Consider the following 12046-nt stretch of genomic DNA (forward strand, 5'->3'; position numbering starts at 1 on the left):
GAGAGGAGAAAGACCTTGACACAGAACAAAGTGAAATATTGAGGCATTTATTCTTTATTACTGTTACTAAATGCATTTGTTCAACATGCTTTGTTTGGTTTCTGCTTAAATTATATTGATTGTGATAAGTATGATATTGTGCAATCTTTTCCCCTGTATCTTGACTAAATAATGCAAGAGTTGCCATGAACTGTCCAGATCTTACATTATCTATTTTTGATTTTCTACATGAGAAATAGGAACAGAAACTATTACCTATCAACATTCATATTTTATGCATTCATAGCAAGTATAACGGGGATTTTTTTGAACAAGTATTATTTCTTAAGGTACATCAGGCCAAGATGCCTACAATTCAACCATGTAAAAATAGGCTGTAGCAGAGAAAGAATATTCGCTTAATCTAGATATAAACTTGGTTAAAAAAAAAAAAAGAAAAAAAGAAAGAAAAATTCCACAGACAATATACCATCTGTCTCTAAAGCATGTGAAAAGAAAAGCTTTTAAAATCCAGCCGCTGCTAATGTGACATGTTGAAACATTAATCACCCCCTAAGGCCAATATAATTGTAGCTCCATGTTAATTACCTAACAATTAACAGCAGTAATTTCCAAGGGGCAATCAATGAATTAGCTTGTGATTTTCCCACAGACTTCAGTCCCACACTGCCAGTCTGAATGCATTTCAAACTCTGAACCACGGTTCATCAATGACACTTCTGGTGTATGAAATAAAAATTCATTTGCACCCTCACTAATTAGGCTCGATTATATCCCTATGTGTATTACAAACTCTATTCACTTGCACAAAATCTCAGCCACAGGCATTTTTCTCCATTTAAAAATTCGTTTTCTATTAAATTAGAAGGTCACCTAGCAGGAAAATGTACTAATCAAGATTTTATCACTAACGAATTAAAGGGTTTTAATAAGCAAGTTTAATTAAGTTATTCTAACAAGTGATAATGGCTATCTCCAACCTATCTGAATGTTTATTCAAGTATAGGTAGGCAAAGTGTGTATTCCTAAGCATGAAGATACACACTATGCATGTGTACAAAATAATTACAAAACAGAATATTCTCTGAAAATTTCTCCCAGACTTCTTTTCTTTCTCTGCTATTTATTATATTTCTGAATTAAATTTTACCCAAGATACGGTTTCCGTCTGCTAGTTCCTTTAAGAATCACATGACTGGTTCATATAATCCTGCAGTAGATTCAAATACAACTTGGTTGAATAGGATCTTATCACCTCCTACTGTCCAGACCTAACTTAGCTCTTGGCATGAACCAGTTAATCGGATGATTATTAGCCAATAATATAAACATATAAAATTGTCATCTGCTTAATTTGTTATTGATGTATTAGCTTTTATTCTTTAAAGATTAAAAAAAATTAAGCACTGTCTCTACATCAAGTATTATTATGATTTCCTTTTAACTATGTTTATGTTTTGCAAGCATGAAGAAGGGCAGATTTTGCAGCTAATCTGTTCAAGAAGCCAGAGTGGAAGGAATGAATACATTACACTTTCCCTCATTAGACTTAATCAAAATTCCAGTAGCATCACCTTTGTTTGTGCAGTGAGGAAAACTGTGAATCAAATGCGCTAAATTTGCTGCCTTGATTACAGGAAAGATAATTCCAGTATTAAAAAAAAACAAAACAAAAACTAAAAACCAACAACAGCAACAAACAACTGTGATCTCTATTCCATGGGGGAAGATGTACAACTTCAGGTACCCCATTCTGCCTCCCCACTACCTTCCTTCTTCCAGCCCTTAGAAAGAAAGTATTCAGTCAAGTCCTATTTTTCCACTAGACTATGCAGACTGTTGCACTAAAGCTTTACTGCTCACTCTCAGTCTTCTTAAAGTGGTTCATCTAAGTGGTTCAGCTTTGAACCAATACAAACCCCATGTCTCTTCTGTAATCAATGTGAAATGGTTAGATAGCATTTTCTATTTTATTTTACAGATTTTAGTCTACTAGAAGCCATTCTTGGATTATCATTCAGCTAGAAGTTACATCATTTTTTGATATATGTGGTAGACGTTATTCCCATGCCAGCAGATATGTCAGGGCTATTTGTAGGGTGCTGTGTCCTCAATTGACAGGCTGATACTGTTTCCAGGTGCCTCCCCTTTTTTCCTCATTCTCCCTTGGAAAACCTCTTTACTTAGCTATTCTAAGGGAGGGAGAGAAGCCATCCTCCTGCTAAACCACGCCAAAAGATTCAAGGAGGGGGAGGGGAAAAAAAAAGTTTTGCCAAACTGAAGTTCCTTTAAATTCAAAACTGTTGAAACAAAATACTAATATACATGTCAAGAGTCTTTGTGAATATATCAGATGCTCACAGTTTACACCTATCCCTGACCCATATGTGTTAAAAGTGAATTTCTTTGAGTCAGGGAAGGCTCATTTGAGCCCCTTCCATTAAGCTCCACGGAGTCCAGGAAAGTGCCTTTTATGATTTAAGATCCATAATTAGCAAAATTTCAGTATRCATATGCAGTCTGGTCCATAGGGTGCTGCTCCCTATTTGTTAGTAACAAAGAGACTTCTAGGGACAACCAGGAAACTAAGGCTCAATTGCTCTCCTCCCCTGGGGAGTGAAACCCTGTGGCCTAAATCCTGGGCTGCACACAGGAGATTTGTGGCAGGGAATTAGATCAGAGGGCATAGAGGGAGCACAGGCAGCAACAGCACTTCTGTAGCCTGAAGGCCACAGTAATTCTCTGCAGCTGATGCATACCCATTTGTGCAGAGCTGCACTTTGTTTCCTGTTTTCCCCACCACCCTGCAGTAAACAACAGTTTCACAGATCATCTTAGCATGAAAGCTCTTTCTGAGACTGATCTTTCTGCAGCCCCACACTCACGCCATGTCCACCTCTGGCAGCTGAATGCTATTTGACTTGCAATCCACCTGCCCCTACTTCAGTCACATTATTTATTTTAAATATCTAAGAACATTTGCTTGCTTTTACTGTCTGGCAGAGCTTGCTAGAAAATAATTAAGACTTCTGGTCTGCACTGTTAAGAGATGAGATCATAGAGGTTCATTATCTGCACAGAATATCTCCTTAAAGAAGTTACCTGTTCGTACAGCTTATGGACTAAATATGTGCCAAAAGAGACCCTACCCACAATGCGAGATCAATCCTGATATATTTTTTTATTCTTTTAAATTAATGAACAGAGATTCCACCATCTTCCCTAATAATATTTTCTAATGCTTAGCCATTACTCTAATTAGAAAAGTTATCAAACTGACTCCTTTTACAGGAACATCTTTGCTGCTTGATCCATACTGCCTCTCCCAAATAATTTCCCAAATAGATRTGTCTACATCACTGAATAGAAAACCTCTTCCAAGTGGCTTTTTCTCACCAAGACATCCAAGTAGGACTGAAGCCTTTTAGGCTATACCTACATTTCACTTTGATTGCGGTGTTTCTGTTTGAGCTCAAGTTCACTTGGCTACGTGGTGAAGCCAATTGCATTTCTGTTGCCAAGAGGGACAGATTCCCCACTTGGAGAGAGACCTCTTCAAAGGACACCTTCTTAAATAGACATCATGGGACTGCTTGCCACTGTTACGACCATAACACTAGACACCATCTCTCCTTGTAACTCATCTTCGTTGAGAAGACAGGTAAGATTTTTCTCCTGCTTTTGGAAAAAAAGAAAAAGATTTTTTAAGGGAATATATAAGTCTTGCTACAATCATCTAGTCCAGGCTTTAGCTGCACAAAGTACCTTCCAAAAACACATATCCTACAACTGCGAACAAACTGGTTTTAATTGTTCCAGGCTAAAGATTTATAATATTTCCTTTTAACTGTTCCTTACTATCAAAACYAGCTTTAATATTCCTTTAATTGTGCCTGGTATTAATTTCACTATCCTCCATTTAGCATGTGAAGAAGGCCAAAGCAGTTAAGATGTCATACTTCCATTTTGGAGATACAAGTTCAAGCTTCTCTTCAGAAATGTTAGGCAAGCTAAACTTTTCAGCCACAGCTCAACCAGGATCTGTCCATTCTGTCAAAGAAATCTAATAAATGGTTTCCCCCAAATAATGGTTTAATCTGTTCCTTATATCTTATCTAAAGAAATGATGTAGCTGAAGCATAGAGAGTCCAGTGCATTATCCAGCACCTTCAGGTGACTCCATATTTACTATATTAAATATATCTCCTCCTTTGGAGTTTCTGGGCTTGCAGAATTTCCTGTTAGAAAAGAAAACAAAACAAAAAGTTATTCTATTATTGACAACAAACATTAAGCAAAATGATCCAGAATGCTATAGAAGTGCATTACAACAGTAAATGCTGTGGAGAGATGAAAAGAATATCACATCTCCCTAACATTTCAGGGAAATGACACAAGACTGTTTTTTTTCACATCCCTTCTCCCACTCCCCAAAACTGCCAACTCCGAAAAAGTGAGTTTTTTGAAAAGGCAAAACAAGAAAGGAATACTAAAACTAATTCCAGTTTTCACATTTTTCCAGTATAAAGCATTTCTGTTTGTGCAGTTTACTCCATAGCTCCATGTCAAGGCATCTAATACAGTATAAGCTGTGACTTAAAAGGTTCAGACAGTGCCAGAACTAACAGACAGAATGACATTTCTAACCTCTTCTCCAGGTTTACAGGAATTACAGGTGGAGTTTCCTTTCCATGGGGCTGGATCAACATGGTGACAGATGAAACCAGCTGCAGCAGTCAGAAAACCCAGGGACGGGAGGAGAAGATGGTCCCATCCCCTTCTTTGTGAGGGGCTCCTTACTAGGAAAACTGTAGGGTACACTGGGAAAATACATAGGGGAAAAGTAATAGGCAGCAAAGTTTGGAAAAGCTGCTATTGGCACTTTGGATATAAAATGCTTAACTAATTTGTGTTCACAGCAAAAGGAAAGGAAATTGAGAAAGTGACTTATCCCAAAGAAGAATAAAAGAAAATAAATCATGCATTTGGAGGGTGAGGAAACAACAATGGAAATGTTTGAGACATTATTAAAGAAACAATATCAGTAAATTCAGAGAAACGTCCAAATATTCTGAGGTTTACCCAAAACCAAAGTTCAAAACATTTTTACTTCATAGAGAGAAAAGAAAGGATAACAAGCAGTAAGGAATTGACACACAGAGCTATTGATTTTCACTTAATTATTTGTGGAAAACATCTGATGTTTTCTTGACTATTTCCAAGTTTGTTTCAAGACAATAATTTACCATTTTTGCCTTTAACTACCACTAGACAAAATCATTATTTCATACATTTGCCCCAGTAGAAAAACTGACTAAACAATAAGGAAAACTTGGAGGGAACAAAGAGAATAAACACAAAATTCCTTTATGAATTTCATACATCACTGAATTCCATAAAAAGAACACATGATTTCTGTTTTCACTCTCCCTCTCTTTTCTCTTTCTTTTTTTTTTTTTTTTTTCTTTTTTTTCTGGAAGGCAATGGATAGGACAAAAAAAAAAGCCTTTTAACATCAAAAAAGATTTCTCCTTTCTGCTATATATACAAACATTTTTCAGGTCATCAAAGAATATTTAGCACTCAGTGAATTCTCAATGAAAAAGTCAATTCTTCTTTAAATAATACTTGTTTCCTGTAAGTTTGCTTAGGTAGATAAAAGAATAAAACAGAAAAAACAGAATGTAAAGAATAATAATAAAAAAAAACCTTGGCAGAGTCCAGCAGGCATATGTGTACTGCATATGCTATGTGTGAATAGAATGTACAGCATATACACAAAAGTCAGAAAACATTTCTCTATTTTATTCCCCCATCACCAGTTGTAATTATGTTCTATTTCATTACTTACAAAAATATCACTATTTATAGTTCAAAATGTATGACTGATATGAAGTTTTGTATAGATCTGTGTTTCTCTTCTTTGACAATATCTTCCAAGAATGGTGATTTAATTTTTACAGAAATCTAGTTAAGATGATATTTGAATTCGTTATTTCTCTCTTCAGTTTACACTTGTAGGAATTTATATTGGTCCTACTATTTTTATACTAATTTAGTAAGATTCAATCAATCATCTGGTTCAGAGTTATGCTTGAAATGATGCTATTATCATGCTTGCTAACATTTAATTTACCACAATCTTGTTATCAAAAACTCTATTAATTCCTTTATTCATCAGAAATCCATGTTATTTTTACCATGTGTCTATTGATAATGAACTCTTGAGAACTTGCCATTAGTATTTCAAGAAGGCCAGTAGACTTGCATTTTCTAATTCATAATTACAGTAGTACATAAAATATTAACTCAGCTATTCAAATGCATTTAGCACTTACCATTTACAACATGCTCATGAAATAGAAGTATTAATAGCCAAAATTGCACTTCAGTGTATAATCAGCATGTATTGGCCAAATTTTTCATCACCTGTTCATTCAATATTGCATTGTTTAAAACGGCCTTTTTAAGGTTCTGATTCTCCACTGCTGGACAAGTTTCAGGATAAAAAGCAATTTTTAATAAAGATCAGTGTTTTCCAATATGCTTGTGTACATTCACAAGCGTGCAGAGATTTTGTTGTCAGAAAACTTCTGTTACTCTCAGTGGAAAAGTAAAGGTGGGCAGGACATGATTCTCCTGCATTGCAACATTTTGGGAAACATACTATTTCCTTTTCTGCCATGGGTCATAACCCAGATTCTCCATGTGTTTCATATGGGAAGCAGTTTCCACAGAATACTATATAAGACCTTTTCATGAGGACACTTCCCAAGACTGCAGGAGGCCCATAGTCTATATTACATTCTGTGTTCTATATCCAACAAACGTCCTACTATACCTGGCTACTGTTTTTTGCGGGGGAGGGCAGGAGTGGGGAGGAGAAGGGAGAGCTGCCATTTCTTCTATGGCAGAAATAATTTATTAAAGCCCAGACTTCAGGCTGAGATTTGTCCACTGCAGATAAATGCTCTGACCTTTGAATTATAGAGTTGCCCTTTCTTTGGCCACTGGACAAATAGGAGAAAAAAGAAGCACACAAAAACCAAACAAAAAAGAAAAAAAATCACATAAATATATAAATTTCCTATGAATGAATGAATTGCCTCCTCAATTTCCCTAGTAAGGTCCTCTTAGAATGTGAAAGACTGGGCTACAAATCTTTACTGTGACTCACATAGAAGAAGTACCTACACAGTTTAGGGTGCGTTTTCACCCTGCCCCCCCCCCCCCCTTGTGATTCCTGCTTTTTGCAGCTCACTGAAAACAACTGATGTTTTAAACCTGAGTAAAAATGAGTGTGTGTATAAATATATACACACACACTGCGCATATGCAATACATCCCCATTCAGAAATGGAACAGTCAAGTAAAACATATAAAAATAATTTAAAAATTCGATAAATGCTTTTGGTGAATCTACAAAAAATACAAATAAGCCAAAAGCAAACAAAACCAGGCTCTGATACATTTTGGAAGCACAAAAGTGGTGGAAACCACACCACCACTCATATATCTGGCAAGATTATAAAGCTACARGAGAAAGACCAGTAGTGTGCACATAAGGTGGATGGAAGAATGGAAAAACCAAGATTTAATAGAAAGAAAAGAAAGTTCAAAGAGAAATTTAGGAGAAGGCTCTAACTCATAGTAGATTTAATAAAACCTCAGCATTGTCAAATGGCCAGAAGGAACTCAAGCAAGAGAAGTTACAGCTCCTTCCCAGATTATTGAAGCCATCCCCTGCCAAATAAAGTGTCAACTCTCAGGCAGAGACTGATCTTTACCCCCTTTCAATTCCTCCTTAAAACCTGCCTTTTGCCTCTCTTCCTACAAATCACCACCATCTGGGAGTGGTTATCCTGCCAGCCACCTGCAAGTATTTAGGCCACTGTGAATAACTTATGTGTGCACCTGTCTTTACTGTTATTGCATCCTTCTCCTCTTCATTTTCATTGCTTTAGGTTCAGTGAAGCCCCAGACTGTGAGATATGTCGGAGCTGGACATCTCTGTGGACTTCATCTGGGCAGTTCAATAAAGCACCAGTCCTTTTTTTGGAGTTATAGATATCATCTGAACATATCTCTAGTATGCAGCGTGCACTCAGCTTAGCACATAGCTTGGTATACCTGCTGTGAAACCCTGGGGAAAACATATAAGCACAGAGGTGGATGTTGTGCGTTCCTGGTAAAACTGAAGAGAAGCACTGCAAAGAATCACCCTCACACTTGAATTGATAGTTTTGAAAGGGTGATTGTAGATATGCAGAATTCCCCAAGGGAATCACTTTTCAAGTAAATAATAACAGTAATTAATAATAGTCTCCTGACTGATTGGTTTGAAGCTCTGCATTCCCCTTTTAATCTCTCTTCCTCATTATTCCAGATTTTTTTTTTTTATAATGTTAAATCCACTTCACCAGTCCACACCTTCATCCTTATGTACATATTTTCACACATGGTATCCATTTTCATACACTGTTCTGCTGTTAGACCTTTAACAGCTGCACATTCTCACTTGTATGTTTAGGGATGGTCAAAAAAAGCTGCCACAGGCTCATGAGGTGAGCTCTGTTGCACACTTTTGGCACACACTCACTTTTCAGTGCTGCCCCACACTTTTTAAGATTGCCTTTGTTGTGGCAAATCCGTTCTTTCTTCTTAAATTTCCATTCCCACCACCTCCTCTGGCATTTCTGTTACAGGCATGTCACAAATTGCTGGCTACTACAGTAAATGTAAATGATGGTTTGCCTGTAAATTAGATTTGTGTGTGTAAAATCCATGCTTGTTTACACACTGGAATGATGCCAAATGCCCGTTCAGACGAAACAAAATATTTATGAATTGGATAAAGTTAAAACTTACATCTTTATAGGGTGTTCAGAGTGAATCCAGGTATAATTTTCCTGAACCTACCCCACTTTTAATGAAAATTTTTCTTGTTAAGGACTATTAGAAATATTGCATTTGTAAAACACACAATATGTTAATTTATATTTGGTAATATTAAAGGAAAGCTTTAAAACAATTCTTTATGAAACAAGTGATCTTAACTATTGCAATTCACATGAATTTAATTACACTGATTTTTAAAAGTAATTTAAACATTGCTTTAAGAGAAGTTGAGTTTTTGCTACCATAATAAAATAACTTGTTTTATACAAGATACAGAAGAATATAATTTGATCATTTCTTCTGTTATCCTTTGTTACACAGATTTTTACATAATCATTACTCATAATGTTCTGACAGATAATGCTATTACTAGCGTTACCATCTTTGCTATTATTATAAAAAATCTTCTGGCTTTGTGAAAATTTTAATTTATTAARATGTAATAAAAGCACATCTAACATGAACCATAATTTATGAAAATTTTAGATGTGCTGCTTGACATTCATGTCATCAGGCTTCAAAAGTTTCACATCTGAAATATGAAATTACACAGATTTATAAAGATCCTTTTTCAGTGTACTAACTGGCATTATCTTCTGTAAAATGTATATGTTTGGCTTTAAAGAGACAGGCGCCTGTAATTTTAATGTCAGCACCAGCATCACCAAAAAGTGCCCTGGCAATCAGTGGAAAGGTTTAATAGGTTTCCTGTCTTGTTCTTAATTTGCTGAAATTACAAAATCAATACTTTCAGTTGTAGCTGCAGCTACCCGTTTTACTGCTTTAAGATAAAGTCTACAAGAAAGTAACCTTCACTTTCAATTTGCAGTACAGAACATCAGGGTGTTCTCGACTACTAACTAGTCTTGCCTTTCTCACCAAGTATGAGATAGCGGAGATGTGTGACACTGTCCTTCCAAGGGGAAAGATACATTTTGCATTAACCATAACTCTCAAGAAATTGGTGTTTGTTTGGTTTATTTTTAACATCTTATTCTACTCTTCCCTAGAGTCACTGTTGCATGGGTTGCTCCTTATTTATCTGATTCCTGGCACTGTGTTTTGACCTATGCTATACAACTAAGGGATTGCCATTGAAATGGTYTAATCTTTGTTTTACCTCTGCCAGTCTCCCCTGCTACCAATGGAGCACATTTTTTTTTCCTGTTATGATTGAAAAGGGAAATTCTCCATAGCTGGTCATGTTTTTAACAGCAAACATGACCGTGGATGCAAAAAGACAAAGGACTAAAAAGACAACAATCTGATCTGCTCATCAAGGAGCGAGGGAGAGAGGTCAAGCTGTTGTACAGGACAAGAAAAAATAAAATAAAATAAAATAAAACAAAACAAAATAAAATAAAACAAAATACCCTTACATCTGTTGTGCTACACCTCCAGGTTCTTTTAATTCCACAAGGGAGAAAATCAAATCCTTGCATACACACGCACACCTCAAGCCCAGTCCTCCAGCTTAGTCTCCTGCACTCAAAAGCTAAAATCTAAGGCAGAGCTTTAACCATCTTGCTCCTCTTCCCTAAACAGTGAAAATATTCTTGGACTTTTGTGTTTGTTTTTTTCTGCCTTTTTTTGTTGTTGTTGTTGTTGTTGTATTGTTTTCTCTCAATGATAACCCTCTCAGAAACCCTTTCAGCATATAAACCATCATCATTACCTGGCTGAGTAATATTCTGGAGGTGTTAGCCTTGGAGAAGGGCCTTGGCTTGCATGGTCTCTTCCCTTCGAAGCAACAAAAAGACAGTGAAGCTCCCTCTCACAAAAGACTGCCGTGCAAGATCTCCTTGTGCTACCCACCAGTGCAAAAAAAAAATAYTCATATCAAGGAGAAAACACTCTCCTGCTGCCCCAAATGTTAATATACACACAAGCGTAATACTTTTTCCATCGCAGCTGTAGCAGTTTTATATTGGGAATTAGGCTCATAAACAGCACCTGATACAATACAGTAAACAGAGTGGTTGATCGGTGAAGGAATACAATTAATCATGGAGTAAAATGGAGCCTCCAAGCACTACAGCTTCTTTGCTTTATGCTACACATTGCTTTTAACTCACTGCTCACGGTAAGAGCATGTTATTTATCTCATCATGGATTCTCTACAAAGGAAAAATCTGACTAGATCTAGAAAGAATACTCCTCAAACGGAAACAACAAGCTGTTTCTTWACAAGTCAAGAGAAATGCCAAATGATTCAATGAAGATCACTTGTGTCATTCGTGTTTGTTTTGATTGGGCCTCCAATGTTTACAGCACTCAACCCAGCAGGCTCAGAACCCTAAATCTATATTTAATTTAAAACATTGCACCATCACTCAGAAACCTTTCAACAGCTTCACTACAGTCTAGAGAACAAGGGCAGAGGGACCTGTTTACATGGAGCACCTTTAATGTGCTTAAAGGGATCGTGGAATAGTTTAAGCATATTAAACCAGAGCAAACAAAACAAAAAAAAAAATCCTAAATATTTCTGTGAAACAAAATATATATTGTTTCTTGTAGGATTATGCCTATATTATCCATCTCTTTTCAAACATYCTCAATAAGAGACCATGCAGTAAGGTAAAATACTACAAAAGCAGATTTTAATTTTAAAATCAGGTGAATCTCAGCAGCCCTAATTTTGATTGGAAACACTATGTTGTCCAGCAAAAGTAATACAATAAAGACACTATCACTACAACACCAAAATCTTCGTGCAAATTTACATCAGTCTAGGTAACTTAAGTAAAATAAAGAAMAATTATATGCCCTATACACACGCATGCATGCACGCACGCGCACACACACTTACTTGACGGGCCCAATCCTATGAGAAACAGAACCCAAAGTTCTACAGAAATAAGCAACTGCAGTAAAATACCCAACTSCTCATCTAAGCATCCACAGGTACCTTTAAAGCACGTCTAGCTTGTCCAAGAGAATGAGCCCTCAGTTTCTATTAGCTTCAGCTGGAATAGTATCTACGTGCTATTTTGCAAAATCAGACTTGATGCAAATGGATAGCTACTAATGTCAGATGCAGAGTGTCAGGTACCAGCAAACCTTCTCACTGCAACCACGACTGTAGCATGCATCAATGCAACTTTATCACAGTGCTTCTCAGGGCATAACTTGCCTTGTCAGAATG

General features: G+C 36.4%; 1 long non-coding RNA gene across 1 annotated transcript; it reads right to left on the bottom strand.

The window, feature by feature from the left end:
• Positions 1-3012: 3012 nt before the first annotated feature.
• LOC112945735 lies at positions 3013-10731 on the bottom strand. Its single transcript, XR_003249070.1, has 3 exons — positions 10574-10731; positions 4648-4820; positions 3013-4238 (listed from the first exon to the last, which is right to left on the bottom strand). It is a non-coding gene; the product is annotated as an uncharacterized LOC112945735 (long non-coding RNA).
• Positions 10732-12046: the final 1315 nt, after the last annotated feature.

Source organism: Nothoprocta perdicaria, unplaced genomic scaffold (genome assembly GCF_003342845.1).
Source record: "Nothoprocta perdicaria isolate Ctin4 unplaced genomic scaffold, notPer1 scaffold_198, whole genome shotgun sequence".
Lineage (NCBI taxonomy): Eukaryota > Metazoa > Chordata > Aves > Tinamiformes > Tinamidae > Nothoprocta > Nothoprocta perdicaria.